This window comes from Thunnus thynnus, chromosome 9, assembly GCF_963924715.1.
Source record: "Thunnus thynnus chromosome 9, fThuThy2.1, whole genome shotgun sequence".
Taxonomy (NCBI): Eukaryota; Metazoa; Chordata; class Actinopteri; order Scombriformes; family Scombridae; genus Thunnus; species Thunnus thynnus.
The window spans coordinates 5,194,846-5,217,405 of NC_089525.1; the positions used below are offsets into that span (position 1 = coordinate 5,194,846).

Consider the following 22,560-nt stretch of genomic DNA (forward strand, 5'->3'; position numbering starts at 1 on the left):
AACGTTGGGGTGAAGCGGGCCAATGAACTGAGTAGCAGCGGTGACAAGGATCGGTGCTCCCACGCATCTTGTTATGGACAGCTGTTTTTGCTTTTCACAAACACACGAGGCTCTGCCAAACTGCAAAGCCTGCCAAAAATAGATTTAACTCGTGGGTGTTCCTCTCCACGGAAGTCTTTAGTAAAAGGCGAAAGACTTGTACGTTATGAAGAGAAACCAGAGTAAGTACGGCCCGCTCCTCGACAGCAGCCCAAGGAGCCCAGTCGTCCCAGCCACAACCTTCACGGTGAGCCTCACTCGCCTCCCGGGCCACACCCATTCCCCTACCCCGCGCTGCGCTTCAGGGAGTTTTGGGCGCCGGGATTGCTCGTCTGTCACGTCGTTGCCACTAGACCTTCTGGGGCCTGTACTACGAAGCAGGTTCTGCATGCCGGGGACATATTTTCCTTAGCTGGCCTCCCCGAGCCTAACATCGGCCACCCAGATAACCAGTACTAGGAAGCTGCCTAGCCACGAGGTCAAACGCGACAAAGAAGACCAGGAAATGCAGCCAAAGTACTACCGTCCCCCTCAGGCGCTCGAGAGGAGCAGGAGACATCAGAAGCGGATCAAAATGTGGAAACGCTTCACGATTTTGCGTGTCATCCTTTCGCAGGGGCCATGCTAATCTTCTCTGTATCGAATCCAATTTTTCATACGTGCTGCCGTAGCAAGCACACAAGTCCTCAGGCGCTGCTTCCCCTTTACTACCCCGTGGGCAGAATGGCCCCTTGACCGCGGTGCAGTCTGGAGGACTTGTGAAAATCACAAAGTGGGTAAGGCCAGAAATGGCCTCATGCCAAATGAGGGGGCCACGCACAATTTGTCTGTCACGCAGGAGGCTTCATTTGGGCCCCAAAGCTAAGCATCCACTCCTATCACGCATGACAGGAAGCCACACTGCGCAGAGTTCTTCATGCCAAACCTCTTAAAAAATTGGTGATATCGTGCTACACAAACAAAATCGACAGGCTGAGCACTTGGCGTGTGTCCGACCTTGGTTGTCGCCCTTCTCTGAAAGCCAGCAGGGGGTGCCGGACTAGATGGCCCATTGGGTCAAAGTTTTACTCCAGGCCCTTTTTCGGGTAAGGCCGAGCCGACGAAATTCTTGAGAATGTCGCGTTCGGTATGCACAATATATTTTCTACATGTAACCGGCAAGAAACTTTGTCAGAGAGCAGGAACCTGTGATTGACATACCCCGCCGCAATGCTGAGGATTGGTTTTCAGACGCGGGCTACCAGACAACAAAAGTAGGCAGGTGGCCGCAGACACTCCAGTGAGGACAAACGCAGGGAAAATGCTGTGCAGATTCGACGTGTATTTCGCAGCTCTTTGCAATACGGCAACGTTCCCACTCTGTCATGTTTGTCTGCTAATCAAATCAGAGGTGCAAATCTCACTCTGTGTCACTCTACGTTGCACGCCGCACTTTTGCCCCAGTTGTCATGGCTGACATGCAGCCATCTGAGACGGGCAGACTGAGGAGGCTGCTGCATTTCTTCTGAGTAATTGGCATTCCACAAAGCAGAGAGAAGGGTGCACCGTTCCCAGCGGCACTGCAATGCCGGGTCGATGCGTGGAGTGAACGGAGCAAGCCCCTTTTTCAACTCCAAGTGCAAAAAAATCCTTTTAACATGTTGTCCCCTTATAGAGGACGTATCAGATATTAAACTGATAAGAACAGATACTACACTTGATCTTAGCCAAAAGGCCGAGAAGCGATGAACCCTTGCTGTTTGCTGCCCCGCCCCACCTCCTGCACAGTTCTGGCTCGTCGTGGTGCAGTCGTTTCAAACGACCGCAAGAACGACTGCCGCTTGGCAGCTCCGCCCAGGAGCTCCTTGGTAAGTAGGTAAGTAAGTAAGTAAGTAAGTAAGTAAGTAAATAAGTAAGTAAGTGAGCTTTTGTTCATACAGCACTTTTTAAAACACACAGTCACAACGTGCTTTACAGACACATACACGTGCAAAATCGAAACAGATGGATTAATAAAACAGACAAACACCACACAGAGAGAAATCAACCAAAATGAAATAAAACAGGACACGGGAAGAAGAAGGGAGGTATGTAGAAAGGCTTGCGGACGTCAATGGCCTTTGAGGCGTCTTTGAGGGAGGGACGCCCCACAACAGGGTTAATGTGGGACCTACGGCTAGTTCTGGTTAGAAGTCTAGCTGCTGTATTTTGGATTAACTGTAAACGTTTTAAAGAAGACTGACCGAGGCAGGTGTAGAGGGAGTTACAGTAGCCTAACCGGGAGAAAATGAACGCGTGGATTCATTGTTCAAGAACAACGGGGGACAATATAGGCCTTATTTTTGCAATATTTCTTAACTGAGGAAAACAGGACTGGACAAGCTCATTAACGGGACGGTCAAGCGTCGTATACTGGTCGAAGGTGATACCTTTAGAAGACCTTTGGCCGTGGACTTAAACGTTGGGGTGAAGCGGGCCAATGAACTGAGTAGCAGCGGTGACAAGGATCGGTGCTCCCACGCATCTTGTTATGGACAGCTGTTTTTGCTTTTCACAAACACACGAGGCTCTGCCAAACTGCAAAGCCTGCCAAAAATAGATTTAACTCGTGGGTGTTCCTCTCCACGGAAGTCTTTAGTAAAAGGCGAAAGACTTGTACGTTATGAAGAGAAACCAGAGTAAGTACGGCCCGCTCCTCGACAGCAGCCCAAGGAGCCCAGTCGTCCCAGCCACAACCTTCACGGTGAGCCTCACTCGCCTCCCGGGCCACACCCATTCCCCTACCCCGCGCTGCGCTTCAGGGAGTTTTGGGCGCCGGGATTGCTCGTCTGTCACGTCGTTGCCACTAGACCTTCTGGGGCCTGTACTACGAAGCAGGTTCTGCATGCCGGGGACATATTTTCCTTAGCTGGCCTCCCCGAGCCTAACATCGGCCACCCAGATAACCAGTACTAGGAAGCTGCCTAGCCACGAGGTCAAACGCGACAAAGAAGACCAGGAAATGCAGCCAAAGTACTACCGCCCCCCTCAGGCGCTCGAGAGGAGCAGGAGACATCAGAAGCGGATCAAAATGTGGAAACGCTTCACGATTTTGCGTGTCATCCTTTCGCAGGGGCCATGCTAATCTTCTCTGTATCGAATCCAATTTTTCATACGTGCTGCCGTAGCAAGCACACAAGTCCTCAGGCGCTGCTTCCCTTTTACTACCCCGTGGGCAGAATGGCCCCTTGACCGCGGTGCAGTCTGGAGGACTTGTGAAAATCACAAAGTGGGTAAGGCCAGAAATGGCCTCATGCCAAATGAGGGGGCCACGCACAATTTGTCTGTCACGCAGGAGGCTTCATTTGGGCCCCAAAGCTAAGCATCCACTCCTATCACGCATGACAGGAAGCCACACTGCGCAGAGTTCTTCATGCCAAACCTCTTAAAAAATTGGTGATATCGTGCTACACAAACAAAATCGACAGGCTGAGCACTTGGCGTGTGTCCGACCTTGGTTGTCGCCCTTCTCTGAAAGCCAGCAGGGGGTGCCGGACTAGATGGCCCATTGGGTCAAAGTTTTACTCCAGGCCATTTTTCGGGTAAGGCCGAGCCGACGACATTCTTGGCGTTGCGTTCGGTATGCACAATATATTTTCTACATGTAACCGGCAAGAAACTTTGTCAGAGAGCAGGAACCTGTGATTGACATACCCCGCCGCAATGCTGAGGATTGGTTTTCAGACGCGGGCTACCAGACAACAAAAGTAGGCAGGTGGCCGCAGACACTCCAGTGAGGACAAACGCAGGGAAAATGCTGTGCAGATTCGACGTGTATTTCGCAGCTCTTTGCAATACGGCAACGTTCCCACTCTGTCATGTTTGTCTGCTAATCAAATCAGAGGTGCAAATCTCACTCTGTGTCACTCTACGTTGCACGCCGCACTTTTGCCCCAGTTGTCATGGCTGACATGCAGCCATCTGAGACGGGCAGACTGAGGAGGCTGCTGCATTTCTTCTGAGTAATTGGCATTCCACAAAGCAGAGAGAAGGGTGCACCGTTCCCAGCGGCACTGCAATGCCGGGTCGATGCGTGGAGTGAACGGAGCAAGCCCCTTTTTCAACTCCAAGTGCAAAAAATCCTTTTAATATGTTGTCCCCTTATAGAGGACGTATCAGATATTAAACTGATAAGAACAGATACTACACTTGATCTTAGCCAAAAGGCAGAGAAGCGATGAACCCTTGCTGTTTGCTGCCCCGCCCCACCTCCTGCACAGTTCTGGCTCGTCGTGGTGCAGTCGTTTCAAACGACCGCAAGAACGACTGCCGCTTGGCAGCTCCGCCCAGGAGCTCCTTGGTAAGTAGGTAAGTAAGTAAGTAAGTAAGTAAGTAAGTAAATAAGTAAGTAAGTGAGCTTTTGTTCATACAGCACTTTTTAAAACACACAGTCACAACGTGCTTTACAGACACATACACGTGCAAAATCGAAACAGATGGATTAATAAAACAGACAAACACCACACAGAGAGAAATCAACCAAAATGAAATAAAACAGGACACGGGAAGAAGAAGGGAGGTATGTAGAAAGGCTTGCGGACGTCAATGGCCTTTGAGGCGTCTTTGAGGGAGGGATGCCCCACAACAGGGTTAATGTGGGACCTACGGCTAGTTCTGGTTAGAAGTCTAGCTGCTGTATTTTGGATTAACTGTAAACGTTTTAAAGAAGACTGACCGAGGCAGGTGTAGAGGGAGTTACAGTAGCCTAACCGGGAGAAAATGAACGCGTGGATTCATTGTTCAAGAACAACGGGGGACAATATAGGCCTTATTTTTGCAATATTTCTTAACTGAGAAAAACAGGACTGGACAAGCTCATTAACGGGACGGTCAAGCGTCGTATACTGGTCGAAGGTGATACCTTTAGAAAACCTTTGGCCGTGGACTTAAACGTTGGGGTGAAGCGGGCCAATGAACTGAGTAGCAGCGGTGACAAGGATCGGTGCTCCCACGCATCTTGTTATGGACAGCTGTTTTTGCTTTTCACAAACACACGAGGCTCTGCCAAACTGCAAAGCCTGCCAAAAATAGATTTAACTCGTGGGTGTTCCTCTCCACGGAAGTCTTTAGTAAAAGGCGAAAGACTTGTACGTCATGAAGAGAAACCAGAGTAAGTACGGCCCGCTCCTCGACAGCAGCCCAAGGAGCCCAGTCGTCCCAGCCACAACCTTCACGGTGAGCCTCACTCGCCTCCCGGGCCACACCCATTCCCCTACCCCGCGCTGCGCTTCAGGGAGTTTTGGGCGCCGGGATTGCTCGTCTGTCACGTCGTTGCCACTAGACCTTCTGGGGCCTGTACTACGAAGCAGGTTCTGCATGCCGGGGACATATTTTCCTTAGCTGGCCTCCCCGAGCCTAACATCGGCCACCCAGATAACCAGTACTAGGAAGCTGCCTAGCCACGAGGTCAAACGCGACAAAGAAGACCAGGAAATGCAGCCAAAGTACTACCGTCCCCCTCAGGCGCTCGAGAGGAGCAGGAGACATCAGAAGCGGATCAAAATGTGGAAACGCTTCACGATTTTGCGTGTCATCCTTTCGCAGGGGCCATGCTAATCTTCTCTGTATCGAATCCAATTTTTCATACGTGCTGCCGTAGCAAGCACACAAGTCCTCAGGCGCTGCTTCCCTTTTACTACCCCGTGGGCAGAATGGCCCCTTGACCGCGGTGCAGTCTGGAGGACTTGTGAAAATCACAAAGTGGGTAAGGCCAGAAATGGCCTCATGCCAAATGAGGGGGCCACGCACAATTTGTCTGTCACGCAGGAGGCTTCATTTGGGCCCCAAAGCTAAGCATCCACTCCTATCACGCATGACAGGAAGCCACACTGCGCAGAGTTCTTCATGCCAAACCTCTTAAAAAATTGGTGATATCGTGCTACACAAACAAAATCGACAGGCTGAGCACTTGGCGTGTGTCCGACCTTGGTTGTCGCCCTTCTCTGAAAGCCAGCAGGGGGTGCCGGACTAGATGGCCCATTGGGTCAAAGTTTTACTCCAGGCCCTTTTTCGGGTAAGGCCGAGCCGACGACATTCTTGAGAATGTCGCGTTCGGTATGCACAATATATTTTCTACATGTAACCGGCAAGAAACTTTGTCAGAGAGCAGGAACCTGTGATTGACATACCCCGCCGCAATGCTGAGGATTGGTTTTCAGACGCGGGCTACCAGACAACAAAAGTAGGCAGGTGGCCGCAGACACTCCAGTGAGGACAAACGCAGGGAAAATGCTGTGCAGATTCAACGTGTATTTCGCAGCTCTTTGCAATACGGCAACGTTCCCACTCTGTCATGTTTGTCTGCTGATCAAATCAGAGGTGCAAATCTCACTCTGTGTCACTCTACGTTGCACGCCGCACTTTTGCCCCAGTTGTCATGGCTGACATGCAGCCATCTGAGACGGGCAGACTGAGGAGGCTGCTGCATTTCTTCTGAGTAATTGGCATTCCACAAAGCAGAGAGAAGGGTGCACCGTTCCCAGCGGCACTGCAATGCCGGGTCGATGCGTGGAGTGAACGGAGCAAGCCCCTTTTTCAACTCCAAGTGCAAAAAAATCCTTTTAATATGTTGTCCCCTTATAGAGGACATATCAGATATTAAACTGATAAGAACAGATACTACACTTGATCTTAGCCAAAAGGCCGAGAAGCGATGAACCCTTGCTGTTTGCTGCCCCGCCCCACCTCCTGCACAGTTCTGGCTCGTCGTGGTGCAGTCGTTTCAAACGACCGCAAGAACGACTGCCGCTTGGCAGCTCCGCCCAGGAGCTCCTTGGTAAGTAGGTAAGTAAGTAAGTAAGTAAGTAAGTAAGTAAGTAAATAAGTAAGTAAGTGAGCTTTTGTTCATACAGCACTTTTTAAAACACACAGTCACAACGTGCTTTACAGACACATACACGTGCAAAATCGAAACAGATGGATTAATAAAACAGACAAACACCACACAGAGAGAAATCAACCAAAATGAAATAAAACAGGACACGGAAAGAAGAAGGGAGGTATGTAGAAAGGCTTGCGGACGTCAATGGCCTTTGAGGCGTCTTTGAGGGAGGGACGCCCCACAACAGGGTTAATGTGGGACCTACGGCTAGTTCTGGTTAGAAGTCTAGCTGCTGTATTTTGGATTAACTGTAAACGTTTTAAAGAAGACTGACCGAGGCAGGTGTAGAGGGAGTTACAGTAGCCTAACCGGGAGAAAATGAACGCGTGGATTCATTGTTCAAGAACAACAGGGGACAATATAGGCCTTATTTTTGCAATATTTCTTAACTGAGGAAAACAGAACTGGACAAGCTCATTAACGGGACGGTCAAGCGTCGTATACTGGTCGAAGGTGATACCTTTAGAAGACCTTTGGCCGTGGACTTAAACGTTGGGGTGAAGCGGGCCAATGAACTGAGTAGCAGCGGTGACAAGGATCGGTGCTCCCACGCATCTTGTTATGGACAGCTGTTTTTGCTTTTCACAAACACACGAGGCTCTGCCAAACTGCAAAGCCTGCCAAAAATAGATTTAACTCGTGGGTGTTCCTCTCCACGGAAGTCTTTAGTAAAAGGCGAAAGACTTGTACGTTATGAAGAGAAACCAGAGTAAGTACGGCCCGCTCCTCGACAGCAGCCCAAGGAGCCCAGTCGTCCCAGCCACAACCTTCACGGTGAGCCTCACTCGCCTCCCGGGCCACACCCATTCCCCTACCCCGCGCTGCGCTTCAGGGAGTTTTGGGCGCCGGGATTGCTCGTCTGTCACGTCGTTGCCACTAGACCTTCTGGGGCCTGTACTACGAAGCAGGTTCTGCATGCCGGGGACATATTTTCCTTAGCTGGCCTCCCCGAGCCTAACATCGGCCACCCAGATAACCAGTACTAGGAAGCTGCCTAGCCACGAGGTCAAACGCGACAAAGAAGACCAGGAAATACAGCCAAAGTACTACCGTCCCCCTCAGGCGCTCGAGAGGAGCAGGAGACATCAGAAGCGGATCAAAATGTGGAAACGCTTCACGATTTTGCGTGTCATCCTTTCGCAGGGGCCATGCTAATCTTCTCTGTATCGAATCCAATTTTTCATACGTGCTGCCGTAGCAAGCACACAAGTCCTCAGGCGCTGCTTCCCCTTTACTACCCCGTGGGCAGAATGGCCCCTTGACCGCGGTGCAGTCTGGAGGACTTGTGAAAATCACAAAGTGGGTAAGGCCAGAAATGGCCTCATGCCAAATGAGGGGGCCACGCACAATTTGTCTGTCACGCAGGAGGCTTCATTTGGGCCCCAAAGCTAAGCATCCACTCCTATCACGCATGACAGGAAGCCACACTGCGCAGAGTTCTTCATGCCAAACCTCTTAAAAAATTGGTGATATCGTGCTACACAAACAAAATCGACAGGCTGAGCACTTGGCGTGTGTCCGACCTTGGTTGTCGCCCTTCTCTGAAAGCCAGCAGGGGGTGCCGGACTAGATGGCCCATTGGGTCAAAGTTTTACTCCAGGCCCTTTTTCGGGTAAGGCCGAGCCGACGAAATTCTTGAGAATGTCGCGTTCGGTATGCACAATATATTTTCTACATGTAACCGGCAAGAAACTTTGTCAGAGAGCAGGAACCTGTGATTGACATACCCCGCCGCAATGCTGAGGATTGGTTTTCAGACGCGGGCTACCAGACAACAAAAGTAGGCAGGTGGCCGCAGACACTCCAGTGAGGACAAACGCAGGGAAAATGCTGTGCAGATTCAACGTGTATTTCGCAGCTCTTTGCAATACGGCAACGTTCCCACTCTGTCATGTTTGTCTGCTAATCAAATCAGAGGTGCAAATCTCACTCTGTGTCACTCTACGTTGCACGCCGCACTTTTGCCCCAGTTGTCATGGCTGACATGCAGCCATCTGAGACGGGCAGACTGAGGAGGCTGCTGCATTTCTTCTGAGTAATTGGCATTCCACAAAGCAGAGAGAAGGGTGCACCGTTCCCAGCGGCACTGCAATGCCGGGTCGATGCGTGGAGTGAACGGAGCAAGCCCCTTTTTCAACTCCAAGTGCAAAAAAATCCTTTTAACATGTTGTCCCCTTATAGAGGACGTATCAGATATTAAACTGATAAGAACAGATACTACACTTGATCTTAGCCAAAAGGCCGAGAAGCGATGAACCCTTGCTGTTTGCTGCCCCGCCCCACCTCCTGCACAGTTCTGGCTCGTCGTGGTGCAGTCGTTTCAAACGACCGCAAGAACGACTGCCGCTTGGCAGCTCCGCCCAGGAGCTCCTTGGTAAGTAGGTAAGTAAGTAAGTAAGTAAGTAAGTAAGTAAGTAAATAAGTAAGTAAGTGAGCTTTTGTTCATACAGCACTTTTTAAAACACACAGTCACAACGTGCTTTACAGACACATACACGTGCAAAATCGAAACAGATGGATTAATAAAACAGACAAACACCACACAGAGAGAAATCAACCAAAATGAAATAAAACAGGACACGGGAAGAAGAAGGGAGGTATGTAGAAAGGCTTGCGGACGTCAATGGCCTTTGAGGCGTCTTTGAGGGAGGGACGCCCCACAACAGGGTTAATGTGGGACCTACGGCTAGTTCTGGTTAGAAGTCTAGCTGCTGTATTTTGGATTAACTGTAAACGTTTTAAAGAAGACTGACCGAGGCAGGTGTAGAGGGAGTTACAGTAGCCTAACCGGGAGAAAATGAACGCGTGGATTCATTGTTCAAGAACAACGGGGGACAATATAGGCCTTATTTTTGCAATATTTCTTAACTGAGGAAAACAGGACTGGACAAGCTCATTAACGGGACGGTCAAGCGTCGTATACTGGTCGAAGGTGATACCTTTAGAAGACCTTTGGCCGTGGACTTAAACGTTGGGGTGAAGCGGGCCAATGAACTGAGTAGCAGCGGTGACAAGGATCGGTGCTCCCACGCATCTTGTTATGGACAGCTGTTTTTGCTTTTCACAAACACACGAGGCTCTGCCAAACTGCAAAGCCTGCCAAAAATAGATTTAACTCGTGGGTGTTCCTCTCCACGGAAGTCTTTAGTAAAAGGCGAAAGACTTGTACGTTATGAAGAGAAACCAGAGTAAGTACGGCCCGCTCCTCGACAGCAGCCCAAGGAGCCCAGTCGTCCCAGCCACAACCTTCACGGTGAGCCTCACTCGCCTCCCGGGCCACACCCATTCCCCTACCCCGCGCTGCGCTTCAGGGAGTTTTGGGCGCCGGGATTGCTCGTCTGTCACGTCGTTGCCACTAGACCTTCTGGGGCCTGTACTACGAAGCAGGTTCTGCATGCCGGGGACATATTTTCCTTAGCTGGCCTCCCCGAGCCTAACATCGGCCACCCAGATAACCAGTACTAGGAAGCTGCCTAGCCACGAGGTCAAACGCGACAAAGAAGACCAGGAAATGCAGCCAAAGTACTACCGCCCCCCTCAGGCGCTCGAGAGGAGCAGGAGACATCAGAAGCGGATCAAAATGTGGAAACGCTTCACGATTTTGCGTGTCATCCTTTCGCAGGGGCCATGCTAATCTTCTCTGTATCGAATCCAATTTTTCATACGTGCTGCCGTAGCAAGCACACAAGTCCTCAGGCGCTGCTTCCCTTTTACTACCCCGTGGGCAGAATGGCCCCTTGACCGCGGTGCAGTCTGGAGGACTTGTGAAAATCACAAAGTGGGTAAGGCCAGAAATGGCCTCATGCCAAATGAGGGGGCCACGCACAATTTGTCTGTCACGCAGGAGGCTTCATTTGGGCCCCAAAGCTAAGCATCCACTCCTATCACGCATGACAGGAAGCCACACTGCGCAGAGTTCTTCATGCCAAACCTCTTAAAAAATTGGTGATATCGTGCTACACAAACAAAATCGACAGGCTGAGCACTTGGCGTGTGTCCGACCTTGGTTGTCGCCCTTCTCTGAAAGCCAGCAGGGGGTGCCGGACTAGATGGCCCATTGGGTCAAAGTTTTACTCCAGGCCATTTTTCGGGTAAGGCCGAGCCGACGACATTCTTGAGAATGTCGCGTTCGGTATGCACAATATATTTTCTACATGTAACCGGCAAGAAACTTTGTCAGAGAGCAGGAACCTGTGATTGACATACCCCGCCGCAATGCTGAGGATTGGTTTTCAGACGCGGGCTACCAGACAACAAAAGTAGGCAGGTGGCCGCAGACACTCCAGTGAGGACAAACGCAGGGAAAATGCTGTGCAGATTCGACGTGTATTTCGCAGCTCTTTGCAATACGGCAACGTTCCCACTCTGTCATGTTTGTCTGCTAATCAAATCAGAGGTGCAAATCTCACTCTGTGTCACTCTACGTTGCACGCCGCACTTTTGCCCCAGTTGTCATGGCTGACATGCAGCCATCTGAGACGGGCAGACTGAGGAGGCTGCTGCATTTCTTCTGAGTAATTGGCATTCCACAAAGCAGAGAGAAGGGTGCACCGTTCCCAGCGGCACTGCAATGCCGGGTCGATGCGTGGAGTGAACGGAGCAAGCCCCTTTTTCAACTCCAAGTGCAAAAAATCCTTTTAATATGTTGTCCCCTTATAGAGGACGTATCAGATATTAAACTGATAAGAACAGATACTACACTTGATCTTAGCCAAAAGGCCAAGAAGCGATGAACCCTTGCTGTTTGCTGCCCCGCCCCACCTCCTGCACAGTTCTGGCTCGTCGTGGTGCAGTCGTTTCAAACGACCGCAAGAACGACTGCCGCTTGGCAGCTCCGCCCAGGAGCTCCTTGGTAAGTAGGTAAGTAAGTAAGTAAGTAAGTAAGTAAGTAAATAAGTAAGTAAGTGAGCTTTTGTTCATACAGCACTTTTTAAAACACACAGTCACAACGTGCTTTACAGACACATACACGTGCAAAATCGAAACAGATGGATTAATAAAACAGACAAACACCACACAGAGAGAAATCAACCAAAATGAAATAAAACAGGACACGGGAAGAAGAAGGGAGGTATGTAGAAAGGCTTGCGGACGTCAATGGCCTTTGAGGCGTCTTTGAGGGAGGGATGCCCCACAACAGGGTTAATGTGGGACCTACGGCTAGTTCTGGTTAGAAGTCTAGCTGCTGTATTTTGGATTAACTGTAAATGTTTTAAAGAAGACTGACCGAGGCAGGTGTAGAGGGAGTTACAGTAGCCTAACCGGGAGAAAATGAACGCGTGGATTCATTGTTCAAGAACAACGGGGGACAATATAGGCCTTATTTTTGCAATATTTCTTAACTGAGAAAAACAGGACTGGACAAGCTCATTAACGGGACGGTCAAGCGTCGTATACTGGTCGAAGGTGATACCTTTAGAAAACCTTTGGCCGTGGACTTAAACGTTGGGGTGAAGCGGGCCAATGAACTGAGTAGCAGCGGTGACAAGGATCGGTGCTCCCACGCATCTTGTTATGGACAGCTGTTTTTGCTTTTCACAAACACACGAGGCTCTGCCAAACTGCAAAGCCTGCCAAAAATAGATTTAACTCGTGGGTGTTCCTCTCCACGGAAGTCTTTAGTAAAAGGCGAAAGACTTGTACGTCATGAAGAGAAACCAGAGTAAGTACGGCCCGCTCCTCGACAGCAGCCCAAGGAGCCCAGTCGTCCCAGCCACAACCTTCACGGTGAGCCTCACTCGCCTCCCGGGCCACACCCATTCCCCTACCCCGCGCTGCGCTTCAGGGAGTTTTGGGCGCCGGGATTGCTCGTCTGTCACGTCGTTGCCACTAGACCTTCTGGGGCCTGTACTACGAAGCAGGTTCTGCATGCCGGGGACATATTTTCCTTAGCTGGCCTCCCCGAGCCTAACATCGGCCACCCAGATAACCAGTACTAGGAAGCTGCCTAGCCACGAGGTCAAACGCGACAAAGAAGACCAGGAAATGCAGCCAAAGTACTACCGTCCCCCTCAGGCGCTCGAGAGGAGCAGGAGACATCAGAAGCGGATCAAAATGTGGAAACGCTTCACGATTTTGCGTGTCATCCTTTCGCAGGGGCCATGCTAATCTTCTCTGTATCGAATCCAATTTTTCATACGTGCTGCCGTAGCAAGCACACAAGTCCTCAGGCGCTGCTTCCCTTTTACTACCCCGTGGGCAGAATGGCCCCTTGACCGCGGTGCAGTCTGGAGGACTTGTGAAAATCACAAAGTGGGTAAGGCCAGAAATGGCCTCATGCCAAATGAGGGGGCCACGCACAATTTGTCTGTCACGCAGGAGGCTTCATTTGGGCCCCAAAGCTAAGCATCCACTCCTATCACGCATGACAGGAAGCCACACTGCGCAGAGTTCTTCATGCCAAACCTCTTAAAAAATTGGTGATATCGTGCTACACAAACAAAATCGACAGGCTGAGCACTTGGCGTGTGTCCGACCTTGGTTGTCGCCCTTCTCTGAAAGCCAGCAGGGGGTGCCGGACTAGATGGCCCATTGGGTCAAAGTTTTACTCCAGGCCCTTTTTCGGGTAAGGCCGAGCCGACGAAATTCTTGAGAATGTCGCGTTCGGTATGCACAATATATTTTCTACATGTAACCGGCAAGAAACTTTGTCAGAGAGCAGGAACCTGTGATTGACATACCCCGCCGCAATGCTGAGGATTGGTTTTCAGACGCGGGCTACCAGACAACAAAAGTAGGCAGGTGGCCGCAGACACTCCAGTGAGGACAAACGCAGGGAAAATGCTGTGCAGATTCGACGTGTATTTCGCAGCTCTTTGCAATACGGCAACGTTCCCACTCTGTCATGTTTGTCTGCTAATCAAATCAGAGGTGCAAATCTCACTCTGTGTCACTCTACGTTGCACGCCGCACTTTTGCCCCAGTTGTCATGGCTGACATGCAGCCATCTGAGACGGGCAGACTGAGGAGGCTGCTGCATTTCTTCTGAGTAATTGGCATTCCACAAAGCAGAGAGAAGGGTGCACCGTTCCCAGCGGCACTGCAATGCCGGGTCGATGCGTGGAGTGAACGGAGCAAGCCCCTTTTTCAACTCCAAGTGCAAAAAATCCTTTTAATATGTTGTCCCCTTATAGAGGACGTATCAGATATTAAACTGATAAGAACAGATACTACACTTGATCTTAGCCAAAAGGCAGAGAAGCGATGAACCCTTGCTGTTTGCTGCCCCGCCCCACCTCCTGCACAGTTCTGGCTCGTCGTGGTGCAGTCGTTTCAAACGACCGCAAGAACGACTGCCGCTTGGCAGCTCCGCCCAGGAGCTCCTTGGTAAGTAGGTAAGTAAGTAAGTAAGTAAGTAAGTAAGTAAATAAGTAAGTAAGTGAGCTTTTGTTCATACAGCACTTTTTAAAACACACAGTCACAACGTGCTTTACAGACACATACACGTGCAAAATCGAAACAGATGGATTAATAAAACAGACAAACACCACACAGAGAGAAATCAACCAAAATGAAATAAAACAGGACACGGGAAGAAGAAGGGAGGTATGTAGAAAGGCTTGCGGACGTCAATGGCCTTTGAGGCGTCTTTGAGGGAGGGACGCCCCACAACAGGGTTAATGTGGGACCTACGGCTAGTTCTGGTTAGAAGTCTAGCTGCTGTATTTTGGATTAACTGTAAACGTTTTAAAGAAGACTGACCGAGGCAGGTGTAGAGGGAGTTACAGTAGCCTAACCGGGAGAAAATGAACGCGTGGATTCATTGTTCAAGAACAACGGGGGACAATATAGGCCTTATTTTTGCAATATTTCTTAACTGAGAAAAACAGGACTGGACAAGCTCATTAACGGGACGGTCAAGCGTCGTATACTGGTCGAAGGTGATACCTTTAGAAAACCTTTGGCCGTGGACTTAAACGTTGGGGTGAAGCGGGCCAATGAACTGAGTAGCAGCGGTGACAAGGATCGGTGCTCCCACGCATCTTGTTATGGACAGCTGTTTTTGCTTTTCACAAACACACGAGGCTCTGCCAAACTGCAAAGCCTGCCAAAAATAGATTTAACTCGTGGGTGTTCCTCTCCACGGAAGTCTTTAGTAAAAGGCGAAAGACTTGTACGTCATGAAGAGAAACCAGAGTAAGTACGGCCCGCTCCTCGACAGCAGCCCAAGGAGCCCAGTCGTCCCAGCCACAACCTTCACGGTGAGCCTCACTCGCCTCCCGGGCCACACCCATTCCCCTACCCCGCGCTGCGCTTCAGGGAGTTTTGGGCGCCGGGATTGCTCGTCTGTCACGTCGTTGCCACTAGACCTTCTGGGGCCTGTACTACGAAGCAGGTTCTGCATGCCGGGGACATATTTTCCTTAGCTGGCCTCCCCGAGCCTAACATCGGCCACCCAGATAACCAGTACTAGGAAGCTGCCTAGCCACGAGGTCAAACGCGACAAAGAAGACCAGGAAATGCAGCCAAAGTACTACCGTCCCCCTCAGGCGCTCGAGAGGAGCAGGAGACATCAGAAGCGGATCAAAATGTGGAAACGCTTCACGATTTTGCGTGTCATCCTTTCGCAGGGGCCATGCTAATCTTCTCTGTATCGAATCCAATTTTTCATACGTGCTGCCGTAGCAAGCACACAAGTCCTCAGGCGCTGCTTCCCTTTTACTACCCCGTGGGCAGAATGGCCCCTTGACCGCGGTGCAGTCTGGAGGACTTGTGAAAATCACAAAGTGGGTAAGGCCAGAAATGGCCTCATGCCAAATGAGGGGGCCACGCACAATTTGTCTGTCACGCAGGAGGCTTCATTTGGGCCCCAAAGCTAAGCATCCACTCCTATCACGCATGACAGGAAGCCACACTGCGCAGAGTTCTTCATGCCAAACCTCTTAAAAAATTGGTGATATCGTGCTACACAAACAAAATCGACAGGCTGAGCACTTGGCGTGTGTCCGACCTTGGTTGTCGCCCTTCTCTGAAAGCCAGCAGGGGGTGCCGGACTAGATGGCCCATTGGGTCAAAGTTTTACTCCAGGCCATTTTTCGGGTAAGGCCGAGCCGACGACATTCTTGAGAATGTCGCGTTCGGTATGCACAATATATTTTCTACATGTAACCGGCAAGAAACTTTGTCAGAGAGCAGGAACCTGTGATTGACATACCCCGCCGCAATGCTGAGGATTGGTTTTCAGACGCGGGCTACCAGACAACAAAAGTAGGCAGGTGGCCGCAGACACTCCAGTGAGGACAAACGCAGGGAAAATGCTGTGCAGATTCAACGTGTATTTCGCAGCTCTTTGCAATACGGCAACGTTCCCACTCTGTCATGTTTGTCTGCTGATCAAATCAGAGGTGCAAATCTCACTCTGTGTCACTCTACGTTGCACGCCGCACTTTTGCCCCAGTTGTCATGGCTGACATGCAGCCATCTGAGACGGGCAGACTGAGGAGGCTGCTGCATTTCTTCTGAGTAATTGGCATTCCACAAAGCAGAGAGAAGGGTGCACCGTTCCCAGCGGCACTGCAATGCCGGGTCGATGCGTGGAGTGAACGGAGCAAGCCCCTTTTTCAACTCCAAGTGCAAAAAAACCTTTTAATATGTTGTCCCCTTATAGAGGACATATCAGATATTAAACTGATAAGAACAGATACTACACTTGATCTTAGCCAAAAGGCCGAGAAGCGATGAACCCTTGCTGTTTGCTGCCCCGCCCCACCTCCTGCACAGTTCTGGCTCGTCGTGGTGCAGTCGTTTCAAACGACCGCAAGAACGACTGCCGCTTGGCAGCTCCGCCCAGGAGCTCCTTGGTAAGTAGGTAAGTAAGTAAGTAAGTAAGTAAGTAAGTAAGTAAATAAGTAAGTAAGTGAGCTTTTGTTCATACAGCACTTTTTAAAACACACAGTCACAACGTGCTTTACAGACACATACACGTGCAAAATCGAAACAGATGGATTAATAAAACAGACAAACACCACACAGAGAGAAATCAACCAAAATGAAATAAAACAGGACACGGAAAGAAGAAGGGAGGTATGTAGAAAGGCTTGCGGACGTCAATGGCCTTTGAGGCGTCTTTGAGGGAGGGACGCCCCACAACAGGGTTAATGTGGGACCTACGGCTAGTTCTGGTTAGAAGTCTAGCTGCTGTATTTTGGATTAACTGTAAACGTTTTAAAGAAGACTGACCGAGGCAGGTGTAGAGGGAGTTACAGTAGCCTAACCGGGAGAAAATGAACGCGTGGATTCATTGTTCAAGAACAACGGGGGACAATATAGGCCTTATTTTTGCAATATTTCTTAACTGAGGAAAACAGGACTGGACAAGCTCATTAACGGGACGGTCAAGCGTCGTATACTGGTCGAAGGTGATACCTTTAGAAGACCTTTGGCCGTGGACTTAAACGTTGGGGTGAAGCGGGCCAATGAACTGAGTAGCAGCGGTGACAAGGATCGGTGCTCCCACGCATCTTGTTATGGACAGCTGTTTTTGCTTTTCACAAACACACGAGGCTCTGCCAAACTGCAAAGCCTGCCAAAAATAGATTTAACTCGTGGGTGTTCCTCTCCACGGAAGTCTTTAGTAAAAGGCGAAAGACTTGTACGTTATGAAGAGAAACCAGAGTAAGTACGGCCCGCTCCTCGACAGCAGCCCAAGGAGCCCAGTCGTCCCAGCCACAACCTTCACGGTGAGCCTCACTCGCCTCCCGGGCCACACCCATTCCCCTACCCCGCGCTGCGCTTCAGGGAGTTTTGGGCGCCGGGATTGCTCGTCTGTCACGTCGTTGCCACTAGACCTTCTGGGGCCTGTACTACGAAGCAGGTTCTGCATGCCGGGGACATATTTTCCTTAGCTGGCCTCCCCGAGCCTAACATCGGCCACCCAGATAACCAGTACTAGGAAGCTGCCTAGCCACGAGGTCAAACGCGACAAAGAAGACCAGGAAATGCAGCCAAAGTACTACCGTCCCCCTCAGGCGCTCGAGAGGAGCAGGAGACATCAGAAGCGGATCAAAATGTGGAAACGCTTCACGATTTTGCGTGTCATCCTTTCGCAGGGGCCATGCTAATCTTCTCTGTATCGAATCCAATTTTTCATACGTGCTGCCGTAGCAAGCACACAAGTCCTCAGGCGCTGCTTCCCCTTTACTACCCCGTGGGCAGAATGGCCCCTTGACCGCGGTGCAGTCTGGAGGACTTGTGAAAATCACAAAGTGGGTAAGGCCAGAAATGGCCTCATGCCAAATGAGGGGGCCACGCACAATTTGTCTGTCACGCAGGAGGCTTCATTTGGGCCCCAAAGCTAAGCATCCACTCCTATCACGCATGACAGGAAGCCACACTGCGCAGAGTTCTTCATGCCAAACCTCTTAAAAAATTGGTGATATCGTGCTACACAAACAAAATCGACAGGCTGAGCACTTGGCGTGTGTCCGACCTTGGTTGTCGCCCTTCTCTGAAAGCCAGCAGGGGGTGCCGGACTAGATGGCCCATTGGGTCAAAGTTTTACTCCAGGCCCTTTTTCGGGTAAGGCCGAGCCGACGAAATTCTTGAGAATGTCGCGTTCGGTATGCACAATATATTTTCTACATGTAACCGGCAAGAAACTTTGTCAGAGAGCAGGAACCTGTGATTGACATACCCCGCCGCAATGCTGAGGATTGGTTTTCAGACGCGGGCTACCAGACAACAAAAGTAGGCAGGTGGCCGCAGACACTCCAGTGAGGACAAACGCAGGGAAAATGCTGTGCAGATTCAACGTGTATTTCGCAGCTCTTTGCAATACGGCAACGTTCCCACTCTGTCATGTTTGTCTGCTAATCAAATCAGAGGTGCAAATCTCACTCTGTGTCACTCTACGTTGCACGCCGCACTTTTGCCCCAGTTGTCATGGCTGACATGCAGCCATCTGAGACGGGCAGACTGAGGAGGCTGCTGCATTTCTTCTGAGTAATTGGCATTCCACAAAGCAGAGAGAAGGGTGCACCGTTCCCAGCGGCACTGCAATGCCGGGTCGATGCGTGGAGTGAACAGAGCAAGCCCCTTTTTCAACTCCAAGTGCAAAAAAATCCTTTTAATATGTTGTCCCCTTATAGAGGACGTATCAGATATTAAACTGATAAGAACAGATACTACACTTGATCTTAGCCAAAAGGCCGAGAAGCGATGAACCCTTGCTGTTTGCTGCCCCGCCCCACCTCCTGCACAGTTCTGGCTCGTCGTGGTGCAGTCGTTTCAAACGACCGCAAGAACGACTGCCGCTTGGCAGCTCCGCCCAGGAGCTCCTTGGTAAGTAGGTAAGTAAGTAAGTAAGTAAGTAAGTAAGTAAATAAGTAAGTAAGTGAGCTTTTGTTCATACAGCACTTTTTAAAACACACAGTCACAACGTGCTTTACAGACACATACACGTGCAAAATCGAAACAGATGGATTAATAAAACAGACAAACACCACACAGAGAGAAATCAACCAAAATGAAATAAAACAGGACACGGGAAGAAGAAGGGAGGTATGTAGAAAGGCTTGCGGACGTCAATGGCCTTTGAGGCGTCTTTGAGGGAGGGACGCCCCACAACAGGGTTAATGTGGGACCTACGGCTAGTTCTGGTTAGAAGTCTAGCTGCTGTATTTTGGATTAACTGTAAACGTTTTAAAGAAGACTGACCGAGGCAGGTGTAGAGGGAGTTACAGTAGCCTAACCGGGAGAAAATGAACGCGTGGATTCATTGTTCAAGAACAACGGGGGACAATATAGGCCTTATTTTTGCAATATTTCTTAACTGAGGAAAACAGGACTGGACAAGCTCATTAACGGGACGGTCAAGCGTCGTATACTGGTCGAAGGTGATACCTTTAGAAGACCTTTGGCCGTGGACTTAAACGTTGGGGTGAAGCGGGCCAATGAACTGAGTAGCAGCGGTGACAAGGATCGGTGCTCCCACGCATCTTGTTATGGACAGCTGTTTTTGCTTTTCACAAACACACGAGGCTCTGCCAAACTGCAAAGCCTGCCAAAAATAGATTTAACTCGTGGGTGTTCCTCTCCACGGAAGTCTTTAGTAAAAGGCGAAAGACTTGTACGTTATGAAGAGAAACCAGAGTAAGTACGGCCCGCTCCTCGACAGCAGCCCAAGGAGCCCAGTCGTCCCAGCCACAACCTTCACGGTGAGCCTCACTCGCCTCCCGGGCCAAACCCATTCCCCTACCCCGCGCTGCGCTTCAGGGAGTTTTGGGCGCCGGGATTGCTCGTCTGTCACGTCGTTGCCACTAGACCTTCTGGGGCCTGTACTACGAAGCAGGTTCTGCATGCCGGGGACATATTTTCCTTAGCTGGCCTCCCCGAGCCTAACATCGGCCACCCAGATAACCAGTACTAGGAAGCTGCCTAGCCACGAGGTCAAACGCGACAAAGAAGACCAGGAAATGCAGCCAAAGTACTACCGCCCCCCTCAGGCGCTCGAGAGGAGCAGGAGACATCAGAAGCGGATCAAAATGTGGAAACGCTTCACGATTTTGCGTGTCATCCTTTCGCAGGGGCCATGCTAATCTTCTCTGTATCGAATCCAATTTTTCATACGTGCTGCCGTAGCAAGCACACAAGTCCTCAGGCGCTGCTTCCCTTTTACTACCCCGTGGGCAGAATGGCCCCTTGACCGCGGTGCAGTCTGGAGGATTTGTGAAAATCACAAAGTGGGTAAGGCCAGAAATGGCCTCATGCCAAATGAGGGGGCCACGCACAATTTGTCTGTCACGCAGGAGGCTTCATTTGGGCCCCAAAGCTAAGCATCCACTCCTATCACGCATGACAGGAAGCCACACTGCGCAGAGTTCTTCATGCCAAACCTCTTAAAAAATTGGTGATATCGTGCTACACAAACAAAATCGACAGGCTGAGCACTTGGCGTGTGTCCGACCTTGGTTGTCGCCCTTCTCTGAAAGCCAGCAGGGGGTGCCGGACTAGATGGCCCATTGGGTCAAAGTTTTACTCCAGGCCATTTTTCGGGTAAGGCCGAGCCGACGACATTCTTGAGAATGTCGCGTTCGGTATGCACAATATATTTTCTACATGTAACCGGCAAGAAACTTTGTCAGAGAGCAGGAACCTGTGATTGACATACCCCGCCGCAATGCTGAGGATTGGTTTTCAGACGCGGGCTACCAGACAACAAAAGTAGGCAGGTGGCCGCAGACACTCCAGTGAGGACAAACGCAGGGAAAATGCTGTGCAGATTCAACGTGTATTTCGCAGCTCTTTGCAATACGGCAACGTTCCCACTCTGTCATGTTTGTCTGCTAATCAAATCAGAGGTGCAAATCTCACTCTGTGTCACTCTACGTTGCACGCCGCACTTTTGCCCCAGTTGTCATGGCTGACATGCAGCCATCTGAGACGGGCAGACTGAGGAGGCTGCTGCATTTCTTCTGAGTAATTGGCATTCCACAAAGCAGAGAGAAGGGTGCACCGTTCCCAGCGGCACTGCAATGCCGGGTCGATGCGTGGAGTGAACAGAACAAGCCCCTTTTTCAACTCCAAGTGCAAAAAAATCCTTTTAATATGTTGTCCCCTTATAGAGGACGTATCAGATATTAAACTGATAAGAACAGATACTACACTTGATCTTAGCCAAAAGGCCGAGAAGCGATGAACCCTTGCTGTTTGCTGCCCCGCCCCACCTCCTGCACAGTTCTGGCTCGTCGTGGTGCAGTCGTTTCAAACGACCGCAAGAACGACTGCCGCTTGGCAGCTCCGCCCAGGAGCTCCTTGGTAAGTAGGTAAGTAAGTAAGTAAGTAAGTAAGTAAGTAAATAAGTAAGTAAGTGAGCTTTTGTTCATACAGCACTTTTTAAAACACACAGTCACAACGTGCTTTACAGACACATACACGTGCAAAATCGAAACAGATGGATTAATAAAACAGACAAACACCACACAGAGAGAAATCAACCAAAATGAAATAAAACAGGACACGGGAAGAAGAAGGGAGGTATGTAGAAAGGCTTGCGGACGTCAATGGCCTTTGAGGCGTCTTTGAGGGAGGGACGCCCCACAACAGGGTTAATGTGGGACCTACGGCTAGTTCTGGTTAGAAGTCTAGCTGCTGTATTTTGGATTAACTGTAAACGTTTTAAAGAAGACTGACCGAGGCAGGTGTAGAGGGAGTTACAGTAGCCTAACCGGGAGAAAATGAACGCGTGGATTCATTGTTCAAGAACAACGGGGGACAATATAGGCCTTATTTTTGCAATATTTCTTAACTGAGGAAAACAGGACTGGACAAGCTCATTAACGGGACGGTCAAGCGTCGTATACTGGTCGAAGGTGATACCTTTAGAAGACCTTTGGCCGTGGACTTAAACGTTGGGGTGAAGCGGGCCAATGAACTGAGTAGCAGCGGTGACAAGGATCGGTGCTCCCACGCATCTTGTTATGGACAGCTGTTTTTGCTTTTCACAAACACACGAGGCTCTGCCAAACTGCAAAGCCTGCCAAAAATAGATTTAACTCGTGGGTGATCCTCTCCACGGAAGTCTTTAGTAAAAGGCGAAAGACTTGTACGTTATGAAGAGAAACCAGAGTAAGTACGGCCCGCTCCTCGACAGCAGCCCAACGAGCCCAGTCGTCCCAGCCACAACC

General features: G+C 50.3%; 28 non-coding genes across 28 annotated transcripts; all 28 read right to left on the minus strand.

Annotated features, from left to right (window-relative positions):
- Positions 1–109: 109 nt before the first annotated feature.
- LOC137190152 (U5 spliceosomal RNA) lies at positions 110–225 on the minus strand. The gene has a single exon (XR_010929983.1). It is a non-coding gene; the product is annotated as a U5 spliceosomal RNA (small nuclear RNA).
- Positions 226–610: 385 nt separating this feature from the next.
- LOC137190320 (U6 spliceosomal RNA) lies at positions 611–717 on the minus strand. The gene has a single exon (XR_010930147.1). It is a non-coding gene; the product is annotated as a U6 spliceosomal RNA (small nuclear RNA).
- An 856-nt stretch (positions 718–1,573) lies between these two features.
- On the minus strand, positions 1,574–1,765 carry LOC137190025 (U2 spliceosomal RNA). Its single transcript, XR_010929864.1, has one exon. It is a non-coding gene; the product is annotated as a U2 spliceosomal RNA (small nuclear RNA).
- Positions 1,766–2,584: 819 nt separating this feature from the next.
- Positions 2,585–2,700, minus strand: LOC137190153 (U5 spliceosomal RNA). Its single transcript, XR_010929984.1, has one exon. It is a non-coding gene; the product is annotated as a U5 spliceosomal RNA (small nuclear RNA).
- A 385-nt stretch (positions 2,701–3,085) lies between these two features.
- Positions 3,086–3,192, minus strand: LOC137190321 (U6 spliceosomal RNA). Its single transcript, XR_010930148.1, has one exon. It is a non-coding gene; the product is annotated as a U6 spliceosomal RNA (small nuclear RNA).
- Positions 3,193–4,045: 853 nt separating this feature from the next.
- On the minus strand, positions 4,046–4,236 carry LOC137189985 (U2 spliceosomal RNA). Its single transcript, XR_010929825.1, has one exon. It is a non-coding gene; the product is annotated as a U2 spliceosomal RNA (small nuclear RNA).
- An 819-nt stretch (positions 4,237–5,055) lies between these two features.
- Positions 5,056–5,171, minus strand: LOC137190276 (U5 spliceosomal RNA). Its single transcript, XR_010930106.1, has one exon. It is a non-coding gene; the product is annotated as a U5 spliceosomal RNA (small nuclear RNA).
- Positions 5,172–5,556: 385 nt separating this feature from the next.
- Positions 5,557–5,663, minus strand: LOC137190322 (U6 spliceosomal RNA). The gene has a single exon (XR_010930149.1). It is a non-coding gene; the product is annotated as a U6 spliceosomal RNA (small nuclear RNA).
- Positions 5,664–6,519: 856 nt separating this feature from the next.
- On the minus strand, positions 6,520–6,711 carry LOC137190018 (U2 spliceosomal RNA). Its single transcript, XR_010929857.1, has one exon. It is a non-coding gene; the product is annotated as a U2 spliceosomal RNA (small nuclear RNA).
- Positions 6,712–7,534: 823 nt separating this feature from the next.
- Positions 7,535–7,650, minus strand: LOC137190154 (U5 spliceosomal RNA). Its single transcript, XR_010929986.1, has one exon. It is a non-coding gene; the product is annotated as a U5 spliceosomal RNA (small nuclear RNA).
- A 385-nt stretch (positions 7,651–8,035) lies between these two features.
- Positions 8,036–8,142, minus strand: LOC137190323 (U6 spliceosomal RNA). Its single transcript, XR_010930150.1, has one exon. It is a non-coding gene; the product is annotated as a U6 spliceosomal RNA (small nuclear RNA).
- An 856-nt stretch (positions 8,143–8,998) lies between these two features.
- LOC137190026 (U2 spliceosomal RNA) lies at positions 8,999–9,190 on the minus strand. The gene has a single exon (XR_010929865.1). It is a non-coding gene; the product is annotated as a U2 spliceosomal RNA (small nuclear RNA).
- Positions 9,191–10,013: 823 nt separating this feature from the next.
- Positions 10,014–10,129, minus strand: LOC137190155 (U5 spliceosomal RNA). The gene has a single exon (XR_010929987.1). It is a non-coding gene; the product is annotated as a U5 spliceosomal RNA (small nuclear RNA).
- Positions 10,130–10,514: 385 nt separating this feature from the next.
- Positions 10,515–10,621, minus strand: LOC137190325 (U6 spliceosomal RNA). Its single transcript, XR_010930152.1, has one exon. It is a non-coding gene; the product is annotated as a U6 spliceosomal RNA (small nuclear RNA).
- An 856-nt stretch (positions 10,622–11,477) lies between these two features.
- Positions 11,478–11,668, minus strand: LOC137189981 (U2 spliceosomal RNA). Its single transcript, XR_010929822.1, has one exon. It is a non-coding gene; the product is annotated as a U2 spliceosomal RNA (small nuclear RNA).
- An 819-nt stretch (positions 11,669–12,487) lies between these two features.
- LOC137190278 (U5 spliceosomal RNA) lies at positions 12,488–12,603 on the minus strand. Its single transcript, XR_010930108.1, has one exon. It is a non-coding gene; the product is annotated as a U5 spliceosomal RNA (small nuclear RNA).
- Positions 12,604–12,988: 385 nt separating this feature from the next.
- LOC137190326 (U6 spliceosomal RNA) lies at positions 12,989–13,095 on the minus strand. Its single transcript, XR_010930153.1, has one exon. It is a non-coding gene; the product is annotated as a U6 spliceosomal RNA (small nuclear RNA).
- Positions 13,096–13,951: 856 nt separating this feature from the next.
- On the minus strand, positions 13,952–14,142 carry LOC137189986 (U2 spliceosomal RNA). Its single transcript, XR_010929826.1, has one exon. It is a non-coding gene; the product is annotated as a U2 spliceosomal RNA (small nuclear RNA).
- Positions 14,143–14,961: 819 nt separating this feature from the next.
- On the minus strand, positions 14,962–15,077 carry LOC137190279 (U5 spliceosomal RNA). The gene has a single exon (XR_010930109.1). It is a non-coding gene; the product is annotated as a U5 spliceosomal RNA (small nuclear RNA).
- A 385-nt stretch (positions 15,078–15,462) lies between these two features.
- Positions 15,463–15,569, minus strand: LOC137190327 (U6 spliceosomal RNA). The gene has a single exon (XR_010930154.1). It is a non-coding gene; the product is annotated as a U6 spliceosomal RNA (small nuclear RNA).
- Positions 15,570–16,425: 856 nt separating this feature from the next.
- LOC137189989 (U2 spliceosomal RNA) lies at positions 16,426–16,616 on the minus strand. Its single transcript, XR_010929829.1, has one exon. It is a non-coding gene; the product is annotated as a U2 spliceosomal RNA (small nuclear RNA).
- An 823-nt stretch (positions 16,617–17,439) lies between these two features.
- LOC137190157 (U5 spliceosomal RNA) lies at positions 17,440–17,555 on the minus strand. The gene has a single exon (XR_010929989.1). It is a non-coding gene; the product is annotated as a U5 spliceosomal RNA (small nuclear RNA).
- A 385-nt stretch (positions 17,556–17,940) lies between these two features.
- On the minus strand, positions 17,941–18,047 carry LOC137190328 (U6 spliceosomal RNA). Its single transcript, XR_010930155.1, has one exon. It is a non-coding gene; the product is annotated as a U6 spliceosomal RNA (small nuclear RNA).
- Positions 18,048–18,903: 856 nt separating this feature from the next.
- Positions 18,904–19,095, minus strand: LOC137190093 (U2 spliceosomal RNA). Its single transcript, XR_010929931.1, has one exon. It is a non-coding gene; the product is annotated as a U2 spliceosomal RNA (small nuclear RNA).
- An 819-nt stretch (positions 19,096–19,914) lies between these two features.
- On the minus strand, positions 19,915–20,030 carry LOC137190158 (U5 spliceosomal RNA). Its single transcript, XR_010929990.1, has one exon. It is a non-coding gene; the product is annotated as a U5 spliceosomal RNA (small nuclear RNA).
- Positions 20,031–20,415: 385 nt separating this feature from the next.
- Positions 20,416–20,522, minus strand: LOC137190329 (U6 spliceosomal RNA). Its single transcript, XR_010930156.1, has one exon. It is a non-coding gene; the product is annotated as a U6 spliceosomal RNA (small nuclear RNA).
- An 856-nt stretch (positions 20,523–21,378) lies between these two features.
- On the minus strand, positions 21,379–21,570 carry LOC137190117 (U2 spliceosomal RNA). The gene has a single exon (XR_010929955.1). It is a non-coding gene; the product is annotated as a U2 spliceosomal RNA (small nuclear RNA).
- An 819-nt stretch (positions 21,571–22,389) lies between these two features.
- On the minus strand, positions 22,390–22,505 carry LOC137190284 (U5 spliceosomal RNA). The gene has a single exon (XR_010930114.1). It is a non-coding gene; the product is annotated as a U5 spliceosomal RNA (small nuclear RNA).
- Between the last annotated feature and the right edge of the window lie 55 nt (positions 22,506–22,560).